We start from the raw sequence: 27604 nt of genomic DNA, 5'->3' as shown, positions 1-27604 counted from the left end.
TTTTTTTTGGATGACTGTTAAAGCTGTAGTTGAATTGTAATTGGCTGTTATCACTGCTGTTGCTGCCGGTCAGCTCAAAATTACAGCAAAATTATTGTAACAAGCTCTACTCTATGTTTGGTGATAGCTGTGCAATCTCACTAATGAATTGATAACGAGCACTGAAGGTTTTGCTAACAGTCTGCATGTGTTCATCGTCTGGATGTCCTTGATGTTTTAATAATCAGATTTCCCTCCATTTATCTCTGTGGAAAGCAATTCAAATCTATAACAAGTTAAATTAAGATGTATAATGCTTGATGTGCAGAAGGATAGGATTGCATGCGTGAGATTACCCTGCAGAGTTAAGTAAAGGTATAGATTAATTGGTTAGACTGGGAAAAAAATCTTCCAAGAATCAGTCTAGATTACTAATTAGTGGTTATAGCTGGAAGTCACTGAATATGAGCAAGATTGGTGTTAGTTGTGATGTCCCAAGGTGGAAGGCTGGTCACCACATTCTAAATTCCCACAAGAAGGATTATCATTCAGGCTAGTCAAGAGAGGGCATTTATAGTTAGTTTCAGGAGAAGGATGAGATAAATCAGATTAGGAGAAAAACTCCAGAGCCCGTAAAGGGGATTATACTATTTTATTGCCATTAGGTGAGTGATTTTTTTTTCCCATTACAATGACTCTTGTGATTTTGTTTATTTAGTTTACATTTGCTTTCATGGATTCTAAATAAATGGGACATGATGGTGCTAAGTCAATAAGGCTGAAGTCTGAGCGTTACTTGATCAGTGCAAGTTGTCTGTTACTATTTCTGACTAACTAATTCTAATTGCTTATTATCTTTATGGGTCTTCTATGTACTCTTTTAAAATTTGAACCCTTGGTCAAGAAAAGGCACATATTTTATGATAGGAATTATTTAAACATGTTTGAAGTATGCAGAATACATTCATGTATCAAAGTAATAGCTTGATTCTCACCTTTTATTTAAACAATGGTAGTCATTTTTCATTCAAATAGGCTGTGTTTTAGCAGATTGTTAGTCAGTAAGCACGTTTCAAGAGAATATCTAGTGAAAATGATACTATTTTGCTATTAGAGAAAAATAATTCTTGATGATGTAGTATTTATGCATTTTATAAATAGATTGGTATTTATGTTGCTTGTTTCTGGTCAATGTTTCTCCTCCCCAAGGATGTTGACTTTAGAAGAATTAATGGCGTTGATACAATTAAGTGTCAAAGAAAAGTGGTCATATTTTGTCTTGTTGGAGGTGGCTAGTGTCTGAAAATTCTGTGGTGCAAATGGCACTTGTTTATGAGCCCATCATTGGATATTTGAAAGTGCTGACAAAAACATCCACTGATACTTTGATTGAAAGCAGATTGATGTACTAGGAATTACCAGATTTTATTTGTCCTTTTGGTACAAGACAGACCAGGTACTTTTCTGAAATACTGTTTGGTGAATGAATTATCTATATTTCCTATTAGTTCTAAGTGTTGGAGTTTTACCAGAATATCTTGGCTAAAGGCTCAGCCAATTCTGGAGCACAAATTACTAGTATGCAGCCAGGATGTCGTCAGGCCTGCAACATTTGCTGTAACCAGTGTTATAGCAGTTTCTCAATCTCTTTTGAGTGAATTGAATTGTCTAAAGTCTGGTATCTATGATGGCAGGGACCTCACAAGTAAGTCAGGATTGATTATTCAAGTAGTACTTCTTGCTGAAGATATCTTTTGCACTGACATATGTTTGGCTCCACTATCCTTGAGGATGGGAGCATTTTTGATGTCTCCTCTAGTTAGTAGCTTAATATTTGTGACAAGACTGCTGAGCTTTAATCCATTAGCTGTATTTATGGCATGCTAGTTGGTACGTCACTTCTAAGTTGCCTGCTACTGCTTCTGTTTTCCACCCCCAGCATTCCATACTGAACCAGGGTTGACTTCCTGTCTTGAGGTCATGAGATTTGTGTTTGCATTCATGCAAACTCAGACAGCTGCATCATGTTTGCAGATACCACTGCTCAAAGGGACCTACAGGCTCTCATGACAGTCCATCAGTAAGTATACAAGCAGATTGAGGATTAAGAAGTTGCCCCATGGGCCAGGAAGTGGTTCCACGACACAAGAATTGTTGACTTCTCTCAAATGACAGCAATAATAGATTTTAAGTGGGAAGTATATCACTGTGCTTGCTAATCTCTATCAACTAATCAGCCCACACTGCTGCCATTGTTATTGAGGTGGTATACTCTCTCTTGCCACGAGAGCTAGAGTTATTTGAGATTATCTTGAGGGGGAGTCTTCAAATCCCACAGAGAGGTGCTTCAATCTTCCACTCCCAGTCAGATGGCAATATGGTAGTAAAGATTTAGAAAAATAGAAAACGGACTTGGGGAACGTGGTTTCAAATCCTACTGTGGCAGCTGGTGGAATTTAAAGTATTGCAATAAAATTTAATGTGAAAATCTGGAATTGAAAGCTGTGCTATGTATAAACCCTGGGCAAGGTTCCCCAATTTGTTATAGGTCCAGATGGTAATCCTAAATCATTAAGCTTCCAGATGAAGAAGGATGAGTTGGCTATTTATTCAACCACCCTTTCAACTGGCCATAACAAAGTTAATTTGAAACCAGATGCCTTCTCTTTTTGGTTACATTACTCCCAGACCTGAATTAACATGTGTCTTAGAATAAGCCAATTTAATCAAATTTGAGTTAACAAAGAATGAATTTATTAATTACCAAATAATAAAATGGAAACAATCGATTATTGGGGGTGGCTGGTGGGGGCAATCTCTCCACTGGTTGGAGTCGTACATGGCACATAAGAAAATGGTGGTTGTTGGAGGTCAGTCATCTCCGCTCCAGGACATCTCTGCAGGATTTCCTCAGGATAACGTCCTAGGCCCAACCATTTTTCCAGCTTCATCAACGACCTTGCCTCCTTAAGGTCAGAAGTGGGGATGTTCGCTCATTACTGCAGTGTTCGGCATCATTCACGATAACTCTGATACTGAAGCAACCCATGTTCAAATGCAACAAGATCTGGACAATATCTAGGCTTGGCAAGTAACATTCATGTCACACAAATGCCAAGCAATGATAATCACCAGTAAGAGATTATCTAACCATTGTCCTTTGACATTCAATGGTGTTACCATTACTGAATACACTACTATCAACACTCTGGGGGTTACCATTGATCAGAAACTCAACTAGACTCACCATGAAAATATAGTGGCAGCAAGAGCTGGTCAGAGGCTAGAAATATAGCCGTGATTAATTCACCTCCTGACTCCCCAAAGCCTGTCCACCATCTACAAGGCAAAAGTTAGGAGTGTGACAGAATATTCCCTACTTGCATGGAAGGTGGAACTCCAATAACACTTAAGAAATTTGACACCATCCAGGACAAAGCAGCCCACTTGATTTGCTCCTCATCCACTCATTCCACTACCAACACTCAGTACACACTACTGGTACTATCTGTGGAAATTCACCAAAGATCCTCAGACAGCACCTTCCAAACCCACAACTACTTCTATTTAAAAGAACGAGGGCAGCAGATACATGGGAACACCACCATCTGCAAGTTGTTCTCCAAGGCACACATCCTGACTTGGAAATATATTGTCATTCTTTCACTGTTGCTGGATCAAAATCATGGAGTTCCCTCTTTAAGGGTGGACTGCAATGGTTCAAGAAGCAGCTCACCACCACCTTTTTCATGAGCAATAAATGCTGGCCAGGCAGCAATGCCCACATCCCGAAAGTATAGCACATATACAGACAAATTAGAAACAAGAAGTGAATCCAAAAGGATAAATACTTAAAAACAATGCACAGATATATGGTCCAGTCTCTGAATTGTTCATGAAGAATGAATGAATGATCATTATGGCATTTGCAATGTAGGTTACCAATAACATTAATAGAGGTAGTTGAGCAATCACAGTCAAGTTTTGCAGGTTTGTTCAGATTCAGCTATTCTGATTCCATTAGACTGTGGCTGAATTCCAGAAGTCGGGATAATTTTTGTTGCCCTGTTTCCTTTTCCTTTTCCTTTTTTATCTGGCTTGCTAGCTAGGTGGTTGCTAACATTGAGTGAGGAACTTCCTTTTACCTGCAATGCAAGCATGAATAATAGCTAGTTCTTCAACTATGGCACTCATGCCTGCTGACACTCAAACCCATCTAGTACATAGAAGACCGTAGGTCCACTAGCCTGTTCAGGATCATAAGTCCCACAAGTGAACTCCAGTAAAGTTGAAACTGATGTTCTTCCAGCCTCCTACTTGTCTTACCCATATTGGGCCATTTCCATGGTTTCAGTACCAAATTTAGTCTCCAGAATAAACTCTCTCTCGCTCTCTTTCTCCGAGAAGTTTTGGTGTCTGGCATTGGCGTTCCACATCCTATGAATGATTTTTTTTAAAAAATTTAATTCTTGGAAATGCAGACTAACCAGTCCCTGCGTGTTTATGATTTTCACCCTAGGGTCTTTAAACAAGTGGCTAGTGAGTTAGTTGATCTGTTGACTTTGAAAAAATAAAGTTAAAAATCACACACCAGATTATAGTCCAACAGGTTTAATTGGAAGCACTAGCTTTCGGAGCGACCCTCCTTCATCAGGTGACAATCACCTGATGAAGGAGCGTCGCTCCGAAAGCTAGTGTACTTCCAATTAAACCTGTTGGACTATAACCTGGTGTTGTGATTTTTAACTTTGTACACCCCAGTCCAACACCGGCATCTCTGAATCTTGAAAAAATAAAGTTCATTAGAATTGGGGAATGTTCTTGTAAGTAGCTAATGTAACATTCCTATTCAAAAACTGAGACCAAAAGTGGGAAACTATGGAGGCATGTTAGTTTAACATCTGTCACAGTGAAAATGTTAAAAAAATTATTATTAGAGATAACATAACAGAACATTTAAATACATTTTAAAAGTAACTGGACAAGTCAGCATTAGTCTGTGAAAGGAAATTTATACTTAAATATTTCATTAGTGTTCTTTTGGTGTGGTAGCATGTACTGTAGATAAAGGAACCAGAAGATGTATTGGTAATTGATTTTCAGAAGACATTTGACAAGGTGACATATTACAGGTTGTTGGGGGAAAAAAGATGCTAATGGTGAAGGGAGCAACATTTTGGCATGGATAATGGATTGGCTAGCTCACAGGAAATAGCAACTAACCAACGAATCATTTTTCTTGTTGGCGAGGTATAACGAGTAGCATGCCAGAAGGCTAAGTGCTGGGGCCTCAATTGTTCACAATTCATATAAACAGTTTGGATGAAAGCACTGGAGGTATTGTTGCTGAATTTATTGATTCAAAAGTTACACAGAGGACACAAGGAGGCTACAAAAGGATATAGATAGGTTAGGGTAGTGGGCAAAGGTTTAGCAACTACAGTTTGATGGGGAAAATGTGATAGTTCATTTTGGCAGGAAGAATATAAAGAAATGTATTACCTAAACATGAACAATTGGAGAGCTCTGAGCTAAAGAATGATCTTGGTGTCCAAGTGCTTGAATCATGAAAGGCTAGTACACCACAGGTACAGTAAAAAATTAAGAAACTAAGTAGAAAACAATCATTTATTCATGGAGAATTGAATATGAAAGAAGGGAATGTTATGTTTCAGTTATAGAGGACATTAGTGAGGCCACATCAAGTCATAGGGTTATACAACATGGAAACAGACCCTTTGGTCCAACTTGTCCTTGCCAACCAGATATCCTAAATTAATCTATTCCCATTTGCTAGCATTTAGCCCATATCCCGCTTAAACCCTTCCTATTCATATACCCATCCGGATGCCTTTAAATATTGTCATTGTACCAGCCTCCACCACTTCCTCTCGACAGCTCATTCCATATATGTACCACCCCCTGCATTGAAAAAATTGCCCCTTAGTTCCCTTTTTAAATCTTTCCTCTCTCATCATAAGCCTATGCCCACCAGTTTTGGACTCCCCCACCCTAAGGAACAGACCTTGACTATTCACCCTATCCACGCCTCTCATGATTTTATAAACCTCCTGTAAGGTCACCCTTCAGCCTCCGCTCCAGAGAATATTACCCCAGCCTTTTCAGCCTCTCCCTATAGCTCAAACTCCCCAACCCTGGCAATATCCTTCTAAATCTTTTCTGAACCATCGCAAGGTTTGTGAAGGTTTATAGCTCAGGTTGAGGTTTAGGGTGTAAGTTTGCTCGCTGAACTGTAGGTTTGATATCCAGACGTTTCATTACCTGGCGTGGCGACCTCCAAGTGAAGCGAAGCTGTTGTCTCCTGCTTTCTATTTATATGTTTGTCCTGGGTGGGGTTCCTGGGGTTTATGGTGATGTCATTTCCTATTCGTTTTCTGAGGGGTTGATAGATGGCATCGAACGTCCGGATATCAAACCTACAGCTCAGCTAGCAAACCTACACCCTTTCTGAACCATTTCAAGTTTCATAATCTTCTTCTTCATTTAGGAGGGAGACCAGAATTGAACATTGGTTAGACCACTTTTGGAATACTATGTCCTGTATAGCTGCAACATGACAAACTCCGATATTCAATCCACTGACCAATAAAGGCAAGCATACCCAATGCCGCCATCACTATCCTATCGACCTGCAACTCCACTTTCAAGGAACCTTGAATGTGTACTCTGAGGTCTCTTTGTTCAGCAAAACTCCCCAGGACCTTACCATTAAGAGTATAAGTCCTGTCCTGATTTGCCTTTGCAAAATGCAGCACTTCACATTTATCTAAATTAAATTCCATCACATAATTTAATGATGGAACAGACTTGATGGACCAAGAGACCTACCTTTGCTCTTAATTTCAGATTCTTGAAGGGCTCATGCCCGAAATGTCGATTCTCCTGCTCCTTGGATGCTGCCTGACCTGCTGCGTTTTTCCAGCAACACATTTTCATCTCTGATCTCCAGCATCTGCAGTCCTCACTTCCTCTTAATTTCAGATGTACATATTTTCATATGAACATGCAGCAGTGGTTTCTGACAGAAGTCAGAGGTTGGTGTGGGGAGGGGGATCCCCAATGACACCATGGCGACTCACTGCTATTTTAATTCCACCCTCTGAGGGAAGCTGTTGTGACTTTCTCACCAGTTGAGCAGAAGTCAGGAACTTATTAGAGGCAGTGGGAGCCTTTGAAGGTTTTTTTTGTGTGACCAGATTGAGAAGCCAGGAGGAGCAGGAGCACTAGACCTGAATCCAAAATTTGACATTAAAATCAGCACAGAGAGTACAAATTAAGCTTCAGGCTTATATGATAATTTAAGAATGTTGAATAGTCTATGGGGTATTTTAAAAGTTCAGTTAATTTGGGTTATAAAATCATTGGGAAATCATGCCTGTGCAAGCTGTTTGGTAAAGCTATGTAACTTAGTCACCGTTTCCTACTCTTAATTCCCTACAGCCTTCAGTTTTTCCCCCTCAACTATTAACTGTTACTTTGTCAGTCATTATGAAACTTTTATGAATTTACACTTACCATCTTTTTAGGCAATGCATTCCAGATTACAACAAATGTAAGAATATATACTCATAGTGCCTAAGATTCTTCTGTTGAGCACTAAGACCTGGATATTTCCAGAGTCATGCAATCTCAGTGCCTTTTTCAAAATGAGATTGAGATTCCATGACTCTTGAAATATGCAGGCCATAGCGCGCTCATGATGAGGAAAGGGGTAGAGTTGTGATTCATCTATGTTGGAAAATCAAACAGAATTCATTGCTGAATTAACATAGAACATTTTTACTGAGGCGAGGTCAATTTCTCACAGCAGGTGGCTTACGATTTTAAGTGTAGTTTTATCTGTGCATAAAAGCTGGATAAGATCTACGACAGCTTAATAGTTCCAAAGTATATACATGCCTTCTCTTTAAATTTAAAAAAAAGGCTATTATGTCTTTAATCATTACCATTGCTTGCATTTCAATAGGTGTTTGTTGACGTAAGCCTGAAGACTGATTATAGCATTATCACTGCTTGATAGATTATGGAAGCAATCATGGAATACTTATCACTAACCTGGATGAGTGCAACACCAACAACTCTTAAGAATATTATCACCATTCAGGCTAAAGCAGCCCATTTGATGGATACCCATTGAATGGTCTCAATATCAATTCTGTCCATCACTGAAACACAGTGTGCGAGATGTACTGCAACAACCCACAAAAACTCCTTCGACTGCACCTTCCAAACCAGCAACCTTTATCACCTACAAGGACAGCAGATGCATGGAACTGCTACCACTTGAACATTCCCCTCCAAACCACATGTCATCCTAACTTGGAGTTGTATCACAAGATCAAAATCCTGGAATTCCCTCTTGAAGTCACTGTGGGTGTGCCTAAACACATGAAATGAGGATCGAGAAGGTGACATCTGGTCGGCATGGACAGGTTGGACCGAAGGGTCTGTTTCCATGCTGTACATCTCTGACTCTATATGATGATTGTATAACATCGTGATTCTGTAGGAGTTAATGTTCTTGTTACATTTAGCTCTACCCATTCTGTTGATGATGCATCTAGTCAGTAGGTGGGAGCAAGAATTGAACACCAACCTTCATGGAGAGTAGATGCAATTAGTACAGTTCCCAAGATTTCTAATAATTATGCTTGCTTTGTAATGTATCTGTAATTATTGTTATCATGCAGTAAGCCGCCTTGTTTTCTAAGAACAGTGCCTCTTCTGTAAGACCTTTTTGTGATTGTGTGTACACCACCACTAATCATCGACTAGGTCCTGGACAAAGGAGGTTTGCTGCCAGCAAACTATCTATCTCGAACAACCCTTACTTTAAACTGCATACCGGCAAGAGTTGGCAAATAGCACCGCACATTAATGTTGGCAATCTGAGTGAACATAAAATGGTCACTGAAATAACTGCATGAAGGCTGGTACCTGGTCACCAATCACCCTTTACGTGTGTGCGATACATGGCACTGAACCAGCTAGCTTAGAACTGGCTCCTAGAGTGAGCAGAGCCCTTGCCGCTCCTGTTTATATCTGTCAGCCAGGGAGCAGGTTAACAGACACACAATCAGGGAACTTATTTTTAATGGGATCCACCTAACTGACCTCATTCCAATTGTTACAACCACCATCTCAAGGATAGTTTAGTAATGAGCAATAAATGTTAGCCTCATCACCAATACCCACATCATATGAAAGAATTAAAAATAAAGCTCACAAATCTAAAAATATATCTAGATCTATACAAGCTTAAAACTTGGAAATTAGTTACACATTTCAGCACAAACGCTACTGTAGCAAGAATATGTAATTTATGTAAAAATATCAGAGCCATAGATTTGTACAGCATGGAAACAGACCTGTTGGTCTAACTCGTCCATGCCAACCAGATATCCTAAGTTAATCTAGTCCCATTTGCCAGCCTTTACCCATTTCCTTCTACACTCTTCCTATTCATACACCCATCCAGATGCCTTTTTAAACGTTTGTAATTGTATCAACCTCCATTACTTCCTCTGGCAGCTCATTCCACATTTTGCGTGAAGAAGTGTCCCCTTACATCCCTTTTTAAAGCTTTCTCCTCTCACCCTAAATCTATGCTCTCCAGTTCTGGACTCCCCTACCTCAGGGAAAAGACCTTTTTGTCTATTAACTCTATCCATGCTCCTGATGCTTTTATAAACGTCTATAAGGTCACCGCTCAACCTCTGACACTCCGAGGGGAAAAAAGTCCCAGCCTAATCAGCATCTCCCTATAGTTCAAGCCCTCTAACCCTTCCTGACTATAGGAAGTATGATTCCTTCTGACTGAATTTCTTGTCATTCTCAGTGGCTATGTTATTATATAGGGATAGGAAGAGAAAGCTCAGGCATTTGAGTTTTGTTTGCTTCATCTTGGTTGGTGGTGGGAAGTGGAAGGGATCTAATGTTGCATCCCTAGTGTACATAGATGGGAAGACTTTTAGGGAGGTTTATTCTCAAATTTGGCTACTCTCAAATATTTTTCACCATCTTCTATCCATTTGAAGTGACATAAGCGTTGTGATCCTCACCAGAAGAGACAATATTGTAAGGAAGATTAAGATCAAACAAGACTTGCACCCAACTTTCATCTCTAACTTCCTCGCTGCAACAGTGTACGTCACAGCAAATTTTCTAAAAGCATGGAGATATTTAAAGGACAAGAAGGAAACCCAACAATCTATACCTACTTCAATCCAAAACAAAAAAGTCAGTTCACCTCAGTCATTGGGTTGCATTATGTAAATGATGTTTGTCTATGTGCCTGACTTTCTCTGAAGCATATGAGAATTTAGACTTTTCACCAAATACCTCAAAAAAGTAAGGTCATCTTTTAGACTGGGGCCAAATATAACACCTCCCTTAACAATTAAGATAAATGTCAAGATCCTGGAAAATGTAAACCACTGGAGGCTTCACCTCCAATGAGGTCTGACATGGACAAAGAAATTCATCATTGCCTCCAATCTGCAACCTCAGTCTTTGGCTGACTCAAGAATAGAGCATTTGAAGACCAGGATTTCAAACCTGAGATTGAGGTCATGGCTTACAGAGCAGTTGTGATCACTGTCATCCTCCATACTTCAGATAGAGGTGCGCTATAGCAGTCTCCTCAAGCACTTGAGAAGTTCTGACTAAGGTACTTTTTGAAGATCCTTCAATGCATGTCCTGAGGAAGCATGGATGTGGGCACAAATTCAACACTTAAGACATTTGGATAAGTACATGAACAAAGGTTGGAGGAGCCAGGAGCAGGCAAGTGAGAATAGTTTAGTTTGGGATTATGTTTGGTATGGACTAATTGGACTGAAGGGTCTGTTTTGATGCTGTATGACTCGAAGAAATGTGCTCTAATATCATGTCTTCAATGGAAGCTAACTTCCCTAGCATCGGGGCACTAATCATCGAAACCAGTTCTGCTGAGCAGGACATGTTGATTGTGTGTCTGTCTCAGATTTCTGCTTTACTTGGAACTCGTTATATAAAGAAACTCATAGTAAGACAATGAAATTACTCTAGGGATGTTATCAAAGAATCCTAAGCAGGTCAAACCTTCACACCAACTAACTGAAGTTCTTGTCTTGTGACCAACTAAAATTGATCAACACCGCAGAGGCAACACTGAGGGGTTGGGAAAACCACACCAAACACTCAACATCACCCTCCCCATATTTTTCGGAGTCTGCAGCTTTAGTATTAGATCTGACAGACATTTAGAATTCATGAGACCAGAATGTAAGCTCTATATCCACAATCTTGGACTGCCTAAGAGGTATGTATCTCATGAGATCATTGCTGGCATCTGTGTCAGAGACATATTAGAAATTTACTGAAACCAGTCACAAGAGATTTAAGTAGACACATAGGTTCCTTGACAGGTCACTCAAAATTGCAAATCTTGCAGTACAGCGTCTTCTTTGGCCCTGGAGTCCGCTTCTGCAATACCCACCTGGAAGCTGAGAGAAATTGAACACTATAGTAAAAGCAAAATAAAATTGAGGAAGTCTGAAACCTCCTCTTTTTCAGCTACATATAAATTGAGATGCTTCTGCATTTTCAAAGGATGTACTCAGTCATCCCCTACTGGTGGATACCGTATCACTGTTAACTTGTATTACAGGTTTGGTTGTTAATATCTGTAGCTTGTCAGCGCAAAACAAAAGTAGCCAATTTTGGAGGCATGCTTTGAATTGTCTTCATAATCTTATCAACTTGAATGGTTTGATTATCATTGAAAAGTATTAACCAAAATGAGAGAGGGTCAGGTGGATTACTAAGGATGAAGTGTCTGTGAAAGCTGTAATTTTTATACATGCTTTATTTCCTATAACAGATTTGTGCAATTTGCTTAGGTTTTATTTTGATTCTTTCACTCTCCCTTTCCAAATGATCATAATGTATACTTCATCAACAAGCAAAGAATAACAATTGCTTATACACAGCACTATTGATGGCATCAGTACATCACAGACTTCCTAAGAGCCAATAATGCTCCTTTGAAGTGCTATCACTATTGTGACATAGGGAACTATGGCAGCCAGTCTGTACACAATGAGGCTGATTAACCGCTTAACACCCCAAAGGGTTCAGACAAGAGTGCTACCACTGAAACAAGGCTGACAACATTAAAAAAATGAATAAATCTAATGAACAAAATGTGTTAATGAATTTGTAGTTCGTTGGTGTAGTACAGCCTCAGGAGGATTTTTACACTGTCAAGACTCCAATTTCTATGACCTGAACAGATGATCATTTGCCATGGTTGAAGCACTCAAGACTGCTCAACTCTAATTGTAAATTCTAAGGTTAACATCAAAGCAAAACTCCTTTGTAGGCCTTTCCAAATTCTGAGAGCAAAAATCAGTTCATGCAACTACAAAAAAGACATCATCCAAATGATGATGTCTGGGTCTTTGCAGGCAGGTATCATGGGAGAGCTTCTCTTTTCCGTAGTTGGCATGATCATTGATGACTGGAGAGAGTTATTTCCAATCGACAAACTCTTGAGTAGCTGCAGCTCAGGAACATCCCGTTTGGAAGGGCTCTGGAAGAAATGGACACCTTACTTCAGCAGCTTCACTTCTGTTCGTTTTGAGCATGTAATGTGTTTCCTGGCTATTGTATGTTGTCTCTGTTGGCAGTCTTCTGCCTTTGGACAACCATTGCTCAATGTTAGGAAATGAATGCTATCTTTTCAGTTGATCTTGGAAATACCTGTGAGAAATAACTTGATCTTGTTTACTGGAGCATAGTTCACTATAAATCCGTGCTTCTTTCATTCTGAAATCCTACGTAGGTAACTTCTTATGCCGCACAAGTGGCTTTGCTGGGAGTTAATGATTTATGATGTTCCCTGCCAACTGATGCTTGTGATGTATTGAAGCTAGAACTGATGCAAGTACTCCAGCAGTCACAGTTGTTTTCTGGGCAGAGCCCATGATTTTGACCCATACAATCGTGATGATGACAAATGTTCTGTATGTTGGAATTTTGAAGAAGATATGCTGTCAGTGGTTTTGCCATGCACATTTCAAAAGACAATCAAAGGAGCTGCAGCTCTTGGACTGTCAATTATTCATGTCCTTATTGGAAGTGGCATCATCTGAGATAATGTTACCTAAATAAATAGTGAACTAGCTATATTGAGGTTACTGCTATCAGTACTGAACTGCAGTGGATTGTCATTTCCTCAGAACCACGGTTGGTTCACACCTTTGACTTTTTCAAGTTCTTTGTAAGACCAAAGGCATTGTCTCTCTGAATCAGTAAATGTACAAAGACCGTCATTGCCTTCTCCATATTTGCGAGAAGAGTGTTATCATTAGTGAGCAGAAATTCCACATCGAGTTCTTCTGTGCCTGTTGGTATCAGTGGAAGAATTCCTTCTATTTGCAAAGGGATGTATATTGTCCAACAAGCATTTTTGTGCAACCAATTCTGTAAAGGAAACAGATAACAATGGATTAAATGTTCCCGGTGTTTAATTGGAATTTCCACTCATCCAATACTGGATGTTGGTTAAGTTGATTTAGCAATAGTGAAGGAATTGAGAGAATTAAGGGAATGATATCACATGTTTGAAAGCTAACACAGTCATTTTGAATGCTATGCCAAAGGACAGCATATAGTTGAGGAATCGGAGTAGAACAAAGATAGATCCTTGAAGAACACCAGAGGTAATGGTATAGGAGAGGGAAAGTGTGCCATTCCAGCTGAAATTCTGAATATAATTAGACTGATAAGGACAGAAGTAGGTGAGAATACTGCACCAAGCTGGATGACAGTAGAAACGCAGTGAAGGAGATTGGTGTGGTTAACATGCCAAGTTGCAAACAGACCATGAAGAACAAGGAGGGATTTTTTTTATTGCAGTCATATATGTCAGTTGTGATTTCAATTCCTTGATTTCCTTTGTATCCAAAACCTTGTGAATCTCTGGCTTGAATATACGCCATCATCAAACAAATAAAGATTGGTTTGGTTTGTTCTAAATTTTTAATTCCTTTAAAGACAATGTTGCTGACAAAGTCTGACACTAACAACAATGCTGTTTTGACACATGACTGAAGGACAAAGAACAAAGAAAATTTTCAGCCCAGGAACAGGCCCAAAGGTCCTCCAAGTCTGAGCCGATCCAAATCTACTGTCTAAACCTATTGCCCAATTCCTAAGCATCTGTATCCCTCTGTTCCCCACCTACTCATTCATCTGTCCAGACGCACCTTAAATGAACCTATCATGCCTGCCTCTCCTAGCTCTGCTGGCAATGCATTCTAGGCACCTACCACCCTCTGTGTAAAGTACTTTCCATGTGTATCCCCCTTTAAACTTTTCACCTCTCACCTTGAACGTGTGACCTCTTGTTATTGAATCCCTCACCCTGAGAAAAAGCTTATCTCTGCCCACCCTGTCTATACCCTTCATGATTTTGTAAACCTCAATCAGATCCCCCATCAATCTCCTTTTTTCAAATGAAAACAATCCTAACTTACTTAAACTCTCTTCATAACTAGTACCTTCCATACCAGGCAACATCCTCGTAAACCTTCTCTGCACCCTCTCCAAAACGTCCATATCCTTTTGATAATGTGGTGACCAGAACTGTACACAGTATTCTAAACGTGGTTGAACCAAAATCTTGTAAGTTTTAACATGACCTGCCAGCTCTTAAACTCAATACTCCGTCCGATGAAGGCAAGCATACCATTTGCCTTCTTGACCACTTTATCCACCTGTGCAGGCAACATCAGGATACAATGGACCTGAACTCCCAGATCTCTCTGCTTATCAACTTTTCCCAAGGCTCTTCCATTTACAGTACAGTTCGCTCTAGAATTAGACTTCCCATAATGCATCACCTCACATTTGCTTGGATTGAACTCCATCTGCCACTTCTCTGCCCAACTCTCCTGTCTATCTATATTCTCCTGTATTCTTTGGTAGTACCCTATGCTTTCTGCTGCTCTACCAATTTTGAACCATCTGCAAACTTACTGCTCAGACCAACAATGCCCTCTTCCAGATCACAATCACCCTGTTGCCTCTACATCATTCCATAATCTGTTTACCTATTTGTTCATCTACCTCGCGCTCACTGTTGGGAGGATTGTAGTACAGCCCCAACAATGTAACTGCATCCTTCTTATTTCTCAGCTCCTACCCATAATGCCTCACTGCTCAAGCCCTCCATAGTCTCCTCCTTTAGCACAGCTGTGATATCATCCCTGACCAGCAATGCAACTCCATCTCCCCCTTTGTACTTCCCTCCTTGTCCTGTCTGAAGCATCTATATCCTGGAACATTTAATTGTCAATCAAACCCTTCCTTCAACCAGGTCTCTGTGATCGCAGTAATGTCATATTCCCAGGCACGTATCCAAGCCCTAAGTTCATCTGCCTTACCCACTATTCTACTTGCATTGAAGTATATGCACTTCAGGCTGCCAGTTCTTTTGCATTCATCTGCTCTCTGCCTACTCTTCCCCTTGGTAATGTTAACTTTGTGATCCTTCCAGTCTCTAGTTTCCACCTCACTCTCTACTAGTCTTCTCTTCTGGTTCCCAGATCCCTGCCACATTAGTTTAAAATTTCCCCAACAGCAGTAACAAAAACTCCCCCAAGGACATTAGTTCCAGTCTGGTTCAGGTGTAGACCACCCAATTTGTAATAGTCCCATCTTTCCCAGAATTGGTCCCAATGTCCCACAAATCTGAACCCCTCAAATCAAGTGTTCATCCTGCCTATTCTTTCATTTCTACCCTGAAACACAAATTCTGTTCAAATGCACACAGTCTGAAATCTCACATGTCTTAACAATTCAGTGTGCACTGCCAGAATGTGTGACACTTGGTGACTAACTTATTGTGGTTTACTTAATGCAGCTCAGAGACAAAAGGTTGCATGATGCTGAGCTGTCAAAGCATCCCTGAACAGGCAATATAAAATAAAATCTTGTCAATCCACATTCTTGGTCACTCAGTCAGCCTTCACTTATCAGCCATTCTCTCTCTATCACATCTAGGTGCCTGGAAAAGTCATTTATGCACAAGGTCTGTGAAATCATTAATGTAAATAATTTTTAAGCAAAGATGCAATTTTGATGGTAACGTAACAAATGTTTAAATTGGATTTGATCAAACACCTATCTCTGAATAAACAGTGAAAAGAAAGCCTTCACACACAGCAATTTTTTAAACTTGTTTGGCCTGAGTGAATAGCTCTGGGTTAATACTGGTTGAAATGAAATGCCAGTAATGGAGTTGGTGATGGATTAGCAGCCGTTGAAAATGTGAACATGCCAGCAGATTGTGTTCGCACCTAGATGGCCAAATGAACTAATGGATTCCTCCTGCGATCTGCAAGCAAGATGAGTAGACACTGACAATCTGCCTCAAGGAAATTCCCTACAGCATGGAAGCAGGCCATTCAGTGCATCAAATTTTTGGCAATCCTCCAAAGACTGTCCCACCCAGACCTATACCCCCACCCAATTCCTCCATTTCCTATGACTAATCCACCTAACCTGCACATCTTTGGATTGTGGGAGGAAACCCACACAGACACAAGGAGAATGTGCAAACTCCACACAGATAGTCGCTTGAGATTGGAATCAAACCCAGGTCCCTGGCGCATAAGGTAGCAGTGCTAACCACAGTTCCACCCTAGTGGTCACTATAAAATCGTTGTTGTCATGGTCAGCTTTTAACAACCCATCTTACTGCTAAGTTTACCATCGCCCATGGCTTCTACTTGCTTATATATTCAGCACCACTTGTGAACTGAGGATTTTCATAAAATGTTTTTCTCACAACTTGTGTATCTCCAATGGTGGTCATTGTGATAGAATGATATCAGGATGATGTAACAGATCATGTGATTCTGTCAACAGTAAGAGAGAAGATACCGATCTAGAAAGATCATTAAAGGAGAGCGGTTTTAGACCCTATACTAGAAAACTGAATTTGAGAAACTCCTATGTTTTGAATGTAAATAAAGGTGGATTACAGAACATAAGGTTTTGAAGAGCCTTACTTAGAGATAAGGAGTAATAAACCTCTTGGACAGTTTAAATGCTGACAACCACAGCCAGAAATATTCCAGTATTTCAATTTGCAAGTAGCAGTATTGACTTAAAGTAGAAAATATCGGAGTTACAAACTTTATCTTGGGGGGAGAGAGAGAGAAAACGAGGAAAAAAAATGTTCAAGACATTTGAGGAGCACTCTGCTCCTCAGACAAATAACCCTAACCCCTTGGTAAGCAATTTATGTTGTTAAAGCAGTTTAAATTATAGATGTATTTGAGAGCTTTCAGAGCAAACACAGATTGAAAAAGAATGTGATAGACAAATAAACACTCTCTGAATGGCATAGGATCCAGATGTCAAGAGTTTTTGACATCCATTGGTGGTCTTTGCAGGAAGAATTTTGACATTCTCTCAATGTGTAGAAGTGATCCACATGGCTGCTCAAGCTTACTCCACCATTCAATAAGATCATGGCTAATTTTAACCTCAGTTCCAATTTCTGCCCTAATCCCATATCTCTTGATTACCCTTGATTGCAAAATCTATTTTAACCTTGAACGTACTTAATTGCTGAAAACCTTCAACCCTTTGAAATAGAGAATTCCAAACATTCACATTTTGAGTGAAGAAATTTCTCTTCAAATCTGTCTTAAATGGTTGACTCCTTATCCTACATCTATACCCATAGTTTTAGATTCTCCCGCCAGGGCAATATCCTCTTAGCATCAATCCTGAGAGATTCCTACAAAACCTTTTTAGATTTCAATTGGATCACCTCTCGTTCTTCCAAATTCAGGAACTGTGTCCACAATATACTCAACATTCCATCAGAGGATAATCCACACAACCTAGTAAACCTCTACTGCACTGCCTTTAAGGAAAGCATACCTTTCCCTAGAAAAAGAAATAAAAGATGTGCACATTTCTGATCTCCAGACCTGACTGTAGCCAGACTCCTCCTCCTTGTGTTCCAGCCTTATTTTAATAAGGAGCAATTTGCTATTTGCATTCCGAACTATTTACCTTGCCTGCATGCCAATTCAGTGTTGTTTTTTTGTATAAGGACATTCAAATATCTCTGCTGTGCATCAACATCAAGAAGTTCCTGATTATTTAAAAGAAAAAAATTGCTTGCCTATTCTTTCAATCCAAGTGAGTACTATCAGAAATTACACAGTATGCCACATTATCGCTTATTCATTTAATCTGTCTATAGTCTTCTTTCTTGCTCTTGTGTCCTTGTCACGGCTGACTGTCCCACTTAGGTCATGTTACTTTATCTCCAGTCTGCAGTTCCTGCTTTCTCAGTGTTTCCACTTTTACTGTTCCATTCTTAGTCCATACTTTCTGCTTTAATTCCTAGTCAATTCTTGCTGTTTTTTTAAAGGAATTCTTGAGGTTGCATTGACCACGTCTATCGTCTCCCCTGAATGCCCCTCAGATATGAATTCCAGCTCTGTTCTCTATCTCTGGCTTAACTTAGTCTACTAGTATCTGAAAATCTTCAAGTCCTTTCTGGTGGTGACTACTTCCAAGTTGTAGTGGCTCTTGCTCCACAAGGTATTTTAGTCTTATTTCTCAGAATGTCTCACTCCTTTTAACCGGGACTCTGTATGAAAACTGTGACCAGTACTGTACTTCCCTTGACCTCCGTGAAAGTAAGTTATTCAGGAACGACATTCTACCACAACACTTAACTTTCTCCTGGGCTCAGTTGAAGGTACATTTTGAATTTTGGCCACCAGTCTATGAGGAAGCAAAGGAGAGCAAGTAATCTGATCTCCAATGTTAGAAGACTGACTAGCTAAGTTTTCTTTGTAACCTTTCCAAATTTAAGTGAGATAATTGTGGTATATATGTAGAAACACATTACCACTATTCTTACTTCCATTACTCTGGGTGATACGGTAGCTCAGTGATTAGAAATTGCTGTATCACAGCACAGAGAACAGAGATTTGATTCCACCATTGGATAACAGTCTGTACAGAGTTTGCACATTCTCCCCGTGTCTGTGTGGGCTTCCTCTAGATGCTCCAGTTTCCTCCCACAGTCCAAAGATATGCAGGATAGGTGGATTATATTAAGTGGGTCTGGATGGGATGCTCTTTGGAAGGTTGGTGTGGACTCAATGGGCTGGTTGCAGACTGTAGAGATTCTATTCTAAGAATCTATTTAGAATACAGTGGTGAAGGAACAGTCACCAGTCTTAAGAAGAGGAGGGTCTTGTTTTAATATATGTAGACAATTGTCTGATAGCATTTAGGTACCAATTTCATTAGTTGGTTTGTTGTTACTAAGCCATTGGAATGCATACATGACACATTGGCCCCCTTTGAGATCCAGACCTATTTCCTCAATTTCTCCACCAAAGACTGTATGACATCAGCATATTTTGTGGAGTTTAATGCCTCAAACATTAACTCCTTCAAAACCAGTACTTTACATAACATTTCATTGAAGCTTTTTTCTTCCTATTGCTAATGCTTGTTCATTCACATACATAATTACATTCACCAATACTCTTCTTTCAGCAACAGTCTGATTTCACAAATTCAGGCAGTCTGGAGATTTCCCAATTCTTCCACACCACACACTCTTCAGATTTGGAAGATTGGTAGGCTTTGGCTTCAGAATTGCTGACTTTGATTCTGATCCTGATCTTATACACTCCATAAACTGTGCCTATAGGGCTTTTATCCTTTGAATGTCTTTCGTAAAGGATATTGTTTTTACCAACTCAGGTGACTAGTCAATTACCTTAATTGGATGACCCTTAATCTTCAAAACAGCTTCTGCAGAGAGGTATCCCATGCTGAATTAGGCAGTTGCCCCATAATAACATCTGAGGGATGTGTAATTTCATCAGTTTCCATAATGGGACATGGCTGCTTAGTGGAAACAAATACATTTTTATTGGTGGGATATTGTATTTTTGTGGTGGGTTTTTTTTATGTGCCTTGAAGCTGTGGATATTGGCCTGGCATCCAAGGGTTGAATACAGCTTATCCTCATTTTGTACGAACAGGTTTTCAGTCTGAATCAGCTGATGGATCTGTGAGGTACCATCAGATTGAGTGGAGCTTAACACTGTCTCCAATCTTAATCCTTTCAGAACTGATACATTACACTCTGATAATGACTGAATTAATGATGAAGCCTTTTGAAACCTAACCATAAACTCTGTTCATTTGTTTTTGCTGGCACAATATTTAGATGCCTCTTCCATATAGTAGCTGGGCAGCCGAGTGAAACAGTTCATCTTCCCTCCTGCAAGCTGAGTTTCCAACAATCATTAGGCAAACCTTGTAGAAGGTGGCAGTAGACTACATATAACAGCAGTAATTCCCAAACCACTGCAATGGATGGTGAGGATCTTGTAAAAGCGTCTTCTCTGTCCAATCTTGCCTACATTCACTCAAGTGTGTAAGCTTTGCTCTCTGATACCTGCAAATCTGCATTTTCTGTATCTTTTGGAGTCTTCTCCTTTTAAGTAGTTCCACCAGATCTTATAACATCACAATGGCAAATCTCAAGCTGAGAGAAAGAGTCAGGGTTTTGGTAGTTGAAGGGCAGGTGGAAATTGTACTCTACTTAAACACTGTCACAAGATGAAGAACAGATTTGTGTGATAGGATCAGCTTGTAGGAACAAATCTCTCTCATAATGGCATTCACATGAGTGCTTTTCAAGAAAACTATAAATTTCTAGACCAAGAATGCAAGATAATTTCCTTTACCTCTTCCTAAACCAGGGCAGGAGACCAGTTCGCTAAGTATGATTCAAACTCATACTAACAGCATGGATTCAATTCCCATTCTAGCTGAGATAGACTTGGGCTTTGCTGCCAATGTTTGATGCAGAGTGGTGCCCTTCAAGCAAGGGGACAGATTGTTTCTCTGTATTAGAGAGAGATGTCTATGGGTCTTTGTGGACTGTACTAATTATCTACTTGCCTAAGCTACAGGAACTTCCTTGCTATTTTTTAAACTGAAGTGAATTAGAGTAGAATGAAGTTAGCAGTAATTAAAACTGACAACAAAATTTATTTTCAAAGGGATTTTACTTCAGTTTCAGGATGCTAGGCCTGCTGGCTTCAGTGCCATGATTATGGCAAAATAAAACAGACTGATACAATCAGAATACCGTTTATTTGTTCAATGCCTTCAAGTGCAGTATAATCATTTAATAAATGACAAGAATAACAATTGATTATTTATTTATTCATTGCTGAAGTGATAGCTCAGCCCCTGCAGGACTAGGATCCTACACAAGTTCTCATTATATACCGGGTTTCGGACATTCGCTCCTGTTTTGAGTTTGTTATGCAGGGGTTGGGTTGTCAGGTGTTCTGATATTGCACAGGAAATATGAAATAATGTTCACTCCATCTGTCAGTAACTTTTCAATTTAACTACATCATTATCGTTCTACTTCTAGGTTTCGACAGCATTGAGCATGACATGGATCTTTCGGTCCTGATTCCCACATTATATAATAGTGACAACCTAAAGATGCAAGATCCATTGGCACAGAATTGGGAAGAAGAGAGAATTAAGTGACAAACTGAAGAAGGGTATGCCTCGTTTCTTTGACACCTTCCAGAATGTGCTGTTGGGGGCTGCAAAGAGACAGAGAGAGATTCTTGCCAAGCAGTGGGAGGAAGAACTTGTCACTAGGACAATTTATGGAAGACCCTGAAAGGGTCTAACTGACATCACGTGATAAACTCTGTCCACTGGGATTTAAGGTTTTGTTTCTAGGAGGAGTTAACTAGTGATCCAGTTGTTCAGTTATTGTTCAGTTGTCTCTAAGTTATGTACCAGAATGTTTCAGTGGCAGTAATACATATTTACTGTCAGGTATAACCTGAGGTCTTATCTAAGGCTCTCATGTATCTCAGATGCAATGTAACTAGTTGTTGAGCATGATATAACAAAAATATTCTGTTCATCAATACTGAGCCTAACTTTGATGTGGAGGTGGTTGTGTTGGACTGGGGTGGAGAAGGTTAGAATTCACATGATACCATATTATAGTCCAGCAGGTTTATTTCAAATTACAAGTTTTTGGAGTGCTGCTCTTTAGTTAAATAAAGTGAAGAAAAGCGTACAGGCACATAATTTATAAGCAGAGAGACCAATGGACAGACAGAGCAAAAAATCATATAAATGGTTTATGTGGAGTGCAGAATAATAAGTCTCAGCAGGTGATCAAAAATGTCAGACAGTGTGAGTAAAGTGTCAGCAGCTGAATAGTAAATGGAGGGGATGACCTATACTCCAATTAATTGAAAATGAGAGTTAATTATAAAATACCTTTAAAATAAGGTGGTACTGGAGACAAATCAAATGGCAAGAAAACATAATTTTTTTGTAATTATCTCTTCCTCAGTCAATTGGATTATAGGCTATCCCCTCCATTGACTATTCAGCTGTTGACACTTTACTCGTCCCATGTGACACTTTTGATCACCTGCAGAGACTTATTATTCTACACTCCATTTACACCATTTGTATGATCTTTTGCTCTGTCTGCCTATTGGTCCCATTGATTATAAGTTCTGGGCCTGTATGCTTTTTTTTTTCACTTCAACTGATAAAAGGGCAGCACTCCAAAAGCTTGTAATCTCAAATAAACCTGTTTGACTATACCCTGGTGACATGTGACTTCTGACTGAACCTAACAGACTTCTTATGGCATCCTAACACATTTGGTATCAGTAACCTGGAATAATACCAAAATGAAAGCTCGTGAGCCTACTCAAGAAATGTTTGAAGATTCCATTAGAATACAGTAAGCTGACAGTTGTTTGGATTTTGCCATGCGTATCAGACAATAGAATGGAGATTGCAAGGAGATCAGCAAGAGACAATTATGGCCACTTTTCTGAAATAAGTGTAAGTCTCAGTTTAATCAGCTGAGCAGGTCAGGAAAGGTGAGTATAGTAACACATTCACCTACATCCTTCAGTGCACTCTCGCTCTACCTTCTCAAGTCTCTTTTGTCACATCATTTCTCACATTCTCACCTATTCTTCCCTCACTTTGCACTTTCTCACATCCCCAGCTCGACATCCGCCATTGTCCATCACTCTTAACCTCAAGGAATGATATGCCTCACCCTAATAGTCACACTCGCTGAAAGCACTTCATTATTCAGGTGAGCATAATACACTGCAATCCCCTTTTCTTTCCTAACAGTTTATCCTTTGTTGCAGGAAAAGAGAACACTGAAGAAATTCAAACTGATAAAGAGCCTGAGTAGATACTCAGCAGATCATACAATTGCAGAGGAGAAGGTGCTGAAAGTAAGTGCAGTTGCAGTATCCCTGCTAGAATGAAATTATTACAGCTGTATCCAATCTCAGTACCAAGACGTTTTGTTGGACAAAGTTTACTTTGATATATTCAAGATGATTTCAAAGTCTGTTAGATCACAAATATAACGTGAATGAGTTTCTCTGCTTATTACTTGTCATGAAATTGCAAAAACATAATCACATTTATTCTTTCACAAACAGAAAATCTTTCTCCACTGACTTTGTAAGGGTGTCCAGAGCAGTGTAGTCTTTCTGTTAAATTTAATGGAAGATCTTCTTGTCAGATCATTAATATATGAAAATAGCTTTGTCTCTTAGTGCAGATGTTTATGCAGCATTTAAGTTAACGTATATAATATTCACAAAATCACAGCTTATATGATCGTCACCAACAGTCTGGCTCAAATTAATATTTTATCTGCCAGGAATTTTAAGCATGGAATCAAGAAATGATAACTGATTTAACTTTTTTTTGGTTCTCAGCGACAATTTAATGATGCATAAGGTTAATTGGCAAAGAATGCTGGGATCTGATAACTCTGAGACTATAACAGTAGATACTACTCAAAGGTTCCAGCCTTCAAAGAACTAATTGTAATTCATTCTGTATGTACATGATCTCTTGTCAGTTGCTTGTATTGTCAGCTACTTTCCAACACTTGTTGTTAGAGCCGGGAATGTAAGACTTCAATGAAAATTTTACATTGATTGCCAATTCCTTTATCAAAGTGCTTCAAGGGCTCAGAGATTGTCACCGCAGGTGGTGCCAGACCTCTACTATTTCTTAGCTGATTGGTTACCAGGTTCAGCAGGTCAACTATGTTACCAGCAGTCTTGACAGGAATCACCACCCTCAATACATCTGCCTCTGCTACAGATATAATCAGAATCTACCAGGCAGCAGCCCTCAAACACTCAGAGTTGACAATTATAATCAGCTTCTCTTGTGCCAGGAAGAAGGTATTGATACATGGGTGTGTGGATCAAACTGGGTTTCCAAAGGTGCAGGGGATCATCATTTGCACACACACTGAATAACCGGGAGTATTCATCAATTGTAAATGCTTTCCTTCTATTAATGTGCAGTTGCTTGCAATCACATACAGATCTAAATGTAGATAAATACAAGAATCCTGGGCAGCTGCATGTGATGCTTATGTCCTGCGGTAATCTGAGCTCCATAATCTGTTCAGACCTGGAGTACATATTAGGAAAAGGCTGCTCAAGGATACACATCGCTAACTCCTGGTTTTCCTTTTGAAGGACTGGATGAATGGTCTGTGCTGTAGCAGAAAGTTTTCTTCAGCTAATTATTCATTGCCATCTTAGTGTCCTGAATATTTCTGCAAGAGAGATGCTTTTTCCTCCAGTAATATTCTTGATTTTCTGTCACATAGGTGAGAACACTGTCCGTTGAAGTCCGAGATGTTTAAAAATCTTCTGCAAGCTTCTTGTTTCAGTCTGGAATGTGCCACAATGACATAGTGATGCTGGTGTTTTGTCAATGTGAGCAGACATGAAGCCACTAACTGCCTATGACGAATGCCCTGACGTGTTGGGGGACAGTGGTCAAGGTGCATGCTGGGAGAAAATGCCAGTGAGCTGCAGCTTCTAAATGCCACTTCTAAACTTCAAATTGGGAATTAGTGCCATCTAATTTCTCTCTGCTACCTCAGAAACCAGGAACTGGCATAGGAATGACACAAGATTAGGTAATAATGAGATACTAATGTTGGCAAGTAGACCCATCACAAATCATGAGAGAGATTCAAAATTGGAACCAAAGCAGAAAGCCTGACATTTTTTTTTCTCTATATCAAAAATCTAATTTTTCCATTGTGCACATCATACAGTGGATAGAAAAGTTCAGCCTAAGTTTTATTCCCTGGATCTTGGAAGTAGCTTCCCACCCTCATGTCCTGTCCTGTCCATGTCCCCTAACCTCCTTTGCTGGTGTGTACCAGCCTAGCCTCCGTGAAATCCAGGAATCACATCTGTCCATCAGAGCTGGGACTGCCTCAGGTCACTGCTCCAATTGGCACTGGACAGACCAGTCAACCATTTAATTGAATGGTGGCTGTTGAAGGTGGGAGTGGGGTGGATATCCTGCCTCAAGAAAATTCAGGACCCAGTTGCCTTTGAATAGCTGCAGAGTGAACCTAGGGAGTGGGCACAGGCTTGTGCCAGACACTGACACAGGGATGTGGGAGCAGTGTAAAATTTACGCCAGGGCATTTGTAACTTCAATACGTTGTAAATACCTGCAAATTATTACACTAATATGAACTTTATGATATAGTTGATTTTGGATATGCTTCTAATTTATTTACTGGCATTCAAATTACATAAACCCAGAAAACAAAGAAAAATGATCTTAATAATGCCTGAAGTTACTGGAATCTCATTAGTGTACTTATATTTCAAGGACTAACAGAAGTAATGTGAAATCACAATTGACTATAATACACAATTAATGCCGGAAGGTCTAAAGCATACACTGCACAAATATACTAATTGGATACATCAGTCAGAATAACAGTCAGGAAGCAGTTCACTTTATTGCCCCTCAACAGTGATGATGGACCATGAAATTATTTTCATGGCTGTGAACTTAACCAATTGAGTAACCCATATCTCATGAATTTGTCCAACTAGTTAATTGAATCTGTAACCCAGTTTCCATTATCTCGTCCCATGAGTAAAATAAGTTACTCTGGAATGCTTAATTCCAAAGAATCCTTTATTATTGACCCAATGAATGATGAACTGGCTGAAGAGACATGGAAAGAGCTACTGAAAAGGTATTTTGCCTAATAAACAGAAATACTTCTCTAAAATATGGTTGTACTCAAAAATTAAATTGTTTCAATTTCCAATTGATTTTTTTACTTCCAGCTCAGACTTAGAGTTGCATTTTACTCTGAAACTAATCTTTGTCATATGCACAAGATGATAATTTCTGATCCTGAAACAGTTTGCTCATAACTCAGAATTCCCTGATTAGCAGCAAGTTTGTCAAAACTCCAGTCTAAGCCCTAAATCAACCACCACATCTGCATTCTCTTCATGCCACCAGTGACCCATAGGATGAAAATTTGTGCAGTTTATCCTTGCCAGAACAGCAGGATTATTGTTTGATTAACAATCTAACAAACTAATCTATAGTTTACCAATGCTCTTTCCCAGATCAATGTAATATTATCCTGCCTCCAGGTTTGCCCACCAGGGAGAGGAGGAAGAATGATGTGGCTAAATACGCAAAGACTTCCATGGATTCCAGCAAGACCTACATTGGCAGCAATGATTGGAGAATACAATTGAGTGTGAAGAGCACGTGTGGATGGAAGTCCACAGCTTCATAGAATCTTCTCTGGAACCAATGGATGATGCAATAAAGGCAAGAGAAAGAAGTCGAGGGAATGGGTGGAGGAGGTCAGCAGCCTCACCAAATAGGTGTGGTTACAAATCACACACTCTGTCAGCAACCAATTTATGGTGCTGAGAACTTGGATCAAAAACAAAGGTTAACTGACCTCATGAGATCTGGCAAGGTACTTGTCCTACAACTTGCAGGCATCATTCTTTTGCCTCTCCATAATTCTCTTGAAATGCCCTCCTCTGACTGACATGTCTTGCTACACATTTCTGTCTCTCCAATCTCTTCCTCACATGTCCACCTCAGCAGACAGCACACATATTCAACCTCAAAGTATTGCCTTCATACTCCCATCACCCTCCTCAAATATTTACATTCCTTCCTAGTTATCAGTTCATTTTTACATTCTTAACTCTAAATTTCTGCATTAGGAAAAGAGAGCCCACTACCCACAAAGAGGTGAAGAATTAGGGATGAAATTGCAGCAATGACCTTGTTAACCACAATGGAGGAGGAAACAAAGTGGAACTAGTACAGACAGTTGGTGATGGAGTGATAAGATGACTCAGAGGCTTTGTGACAGCATTACATATCACAGTGCACTTAGCACTTTGGTGTCAATTATGTTGAAATGAATGTCACTAATACATTAAATGTCATGATCTGCACTATGAAAAACTTTGTATACTATTGCACTTAGACACAAATTGTTGCTGAATTTTTCATTATCCTGGCACATTGATGATGCTGGTGGAAAAAAATGCCTGGAAACATGGTTCGGAGTTGCCAGTGTTGGACTGGGGTGTACAATGTTAAAAATCACACAACACCAGGTTACAGAACAACAGGTTTA

General features: G+C 39.6%; 1 long non-coding RNA gene across 2 annotated transcripts; it reads left to right on the top strand.

Moving 5' to 3' along the window:
• Positions 1–307: 307 nt before the first annotated feature.
• On the top strand, positions 308–27597 carry LOC122549895. 2 transcript variants are annotated; one of them, XR_006311697.1, is made up of 4 exons: positions 308–644; positions 23274–23363; positions 24773–25087; positions 26589–27597. It is a non-coding gene; the product is annotated as an uncharacterized LOC122549895 (long non-coding RNA). The 2 variants fall into 2 exon arrangements; XR_006311698.1 differs by lacking the exon at positions 308–644 and adding an exon at positions 22743–22991.
• Positions 27598–27604: the final 7 nt, after the last annotated feature.

This window comes from Chiloscyllium plagiosum, chromosome 5 (genome assembly GCF_004010195.1).
Source record: "Chiloscyllium plagiosum isolate BGI_BamShark_2017 chromosome 5, ASM401019v2, whole genome shotgun sequence".
Lineage (NCBI taxonomy): Eukaryota > Metazoa > Chordata > Chondrichthyes > Orectolobiformes > Hemiscylliidae > Chiloscyllium > Chiloscyllium plagiosum.
The sequence above is the reverse complement of the archived record's forward strand: the minus strand, read 5'-3'. Positions and strand labels throughout refer to the sequence as shown.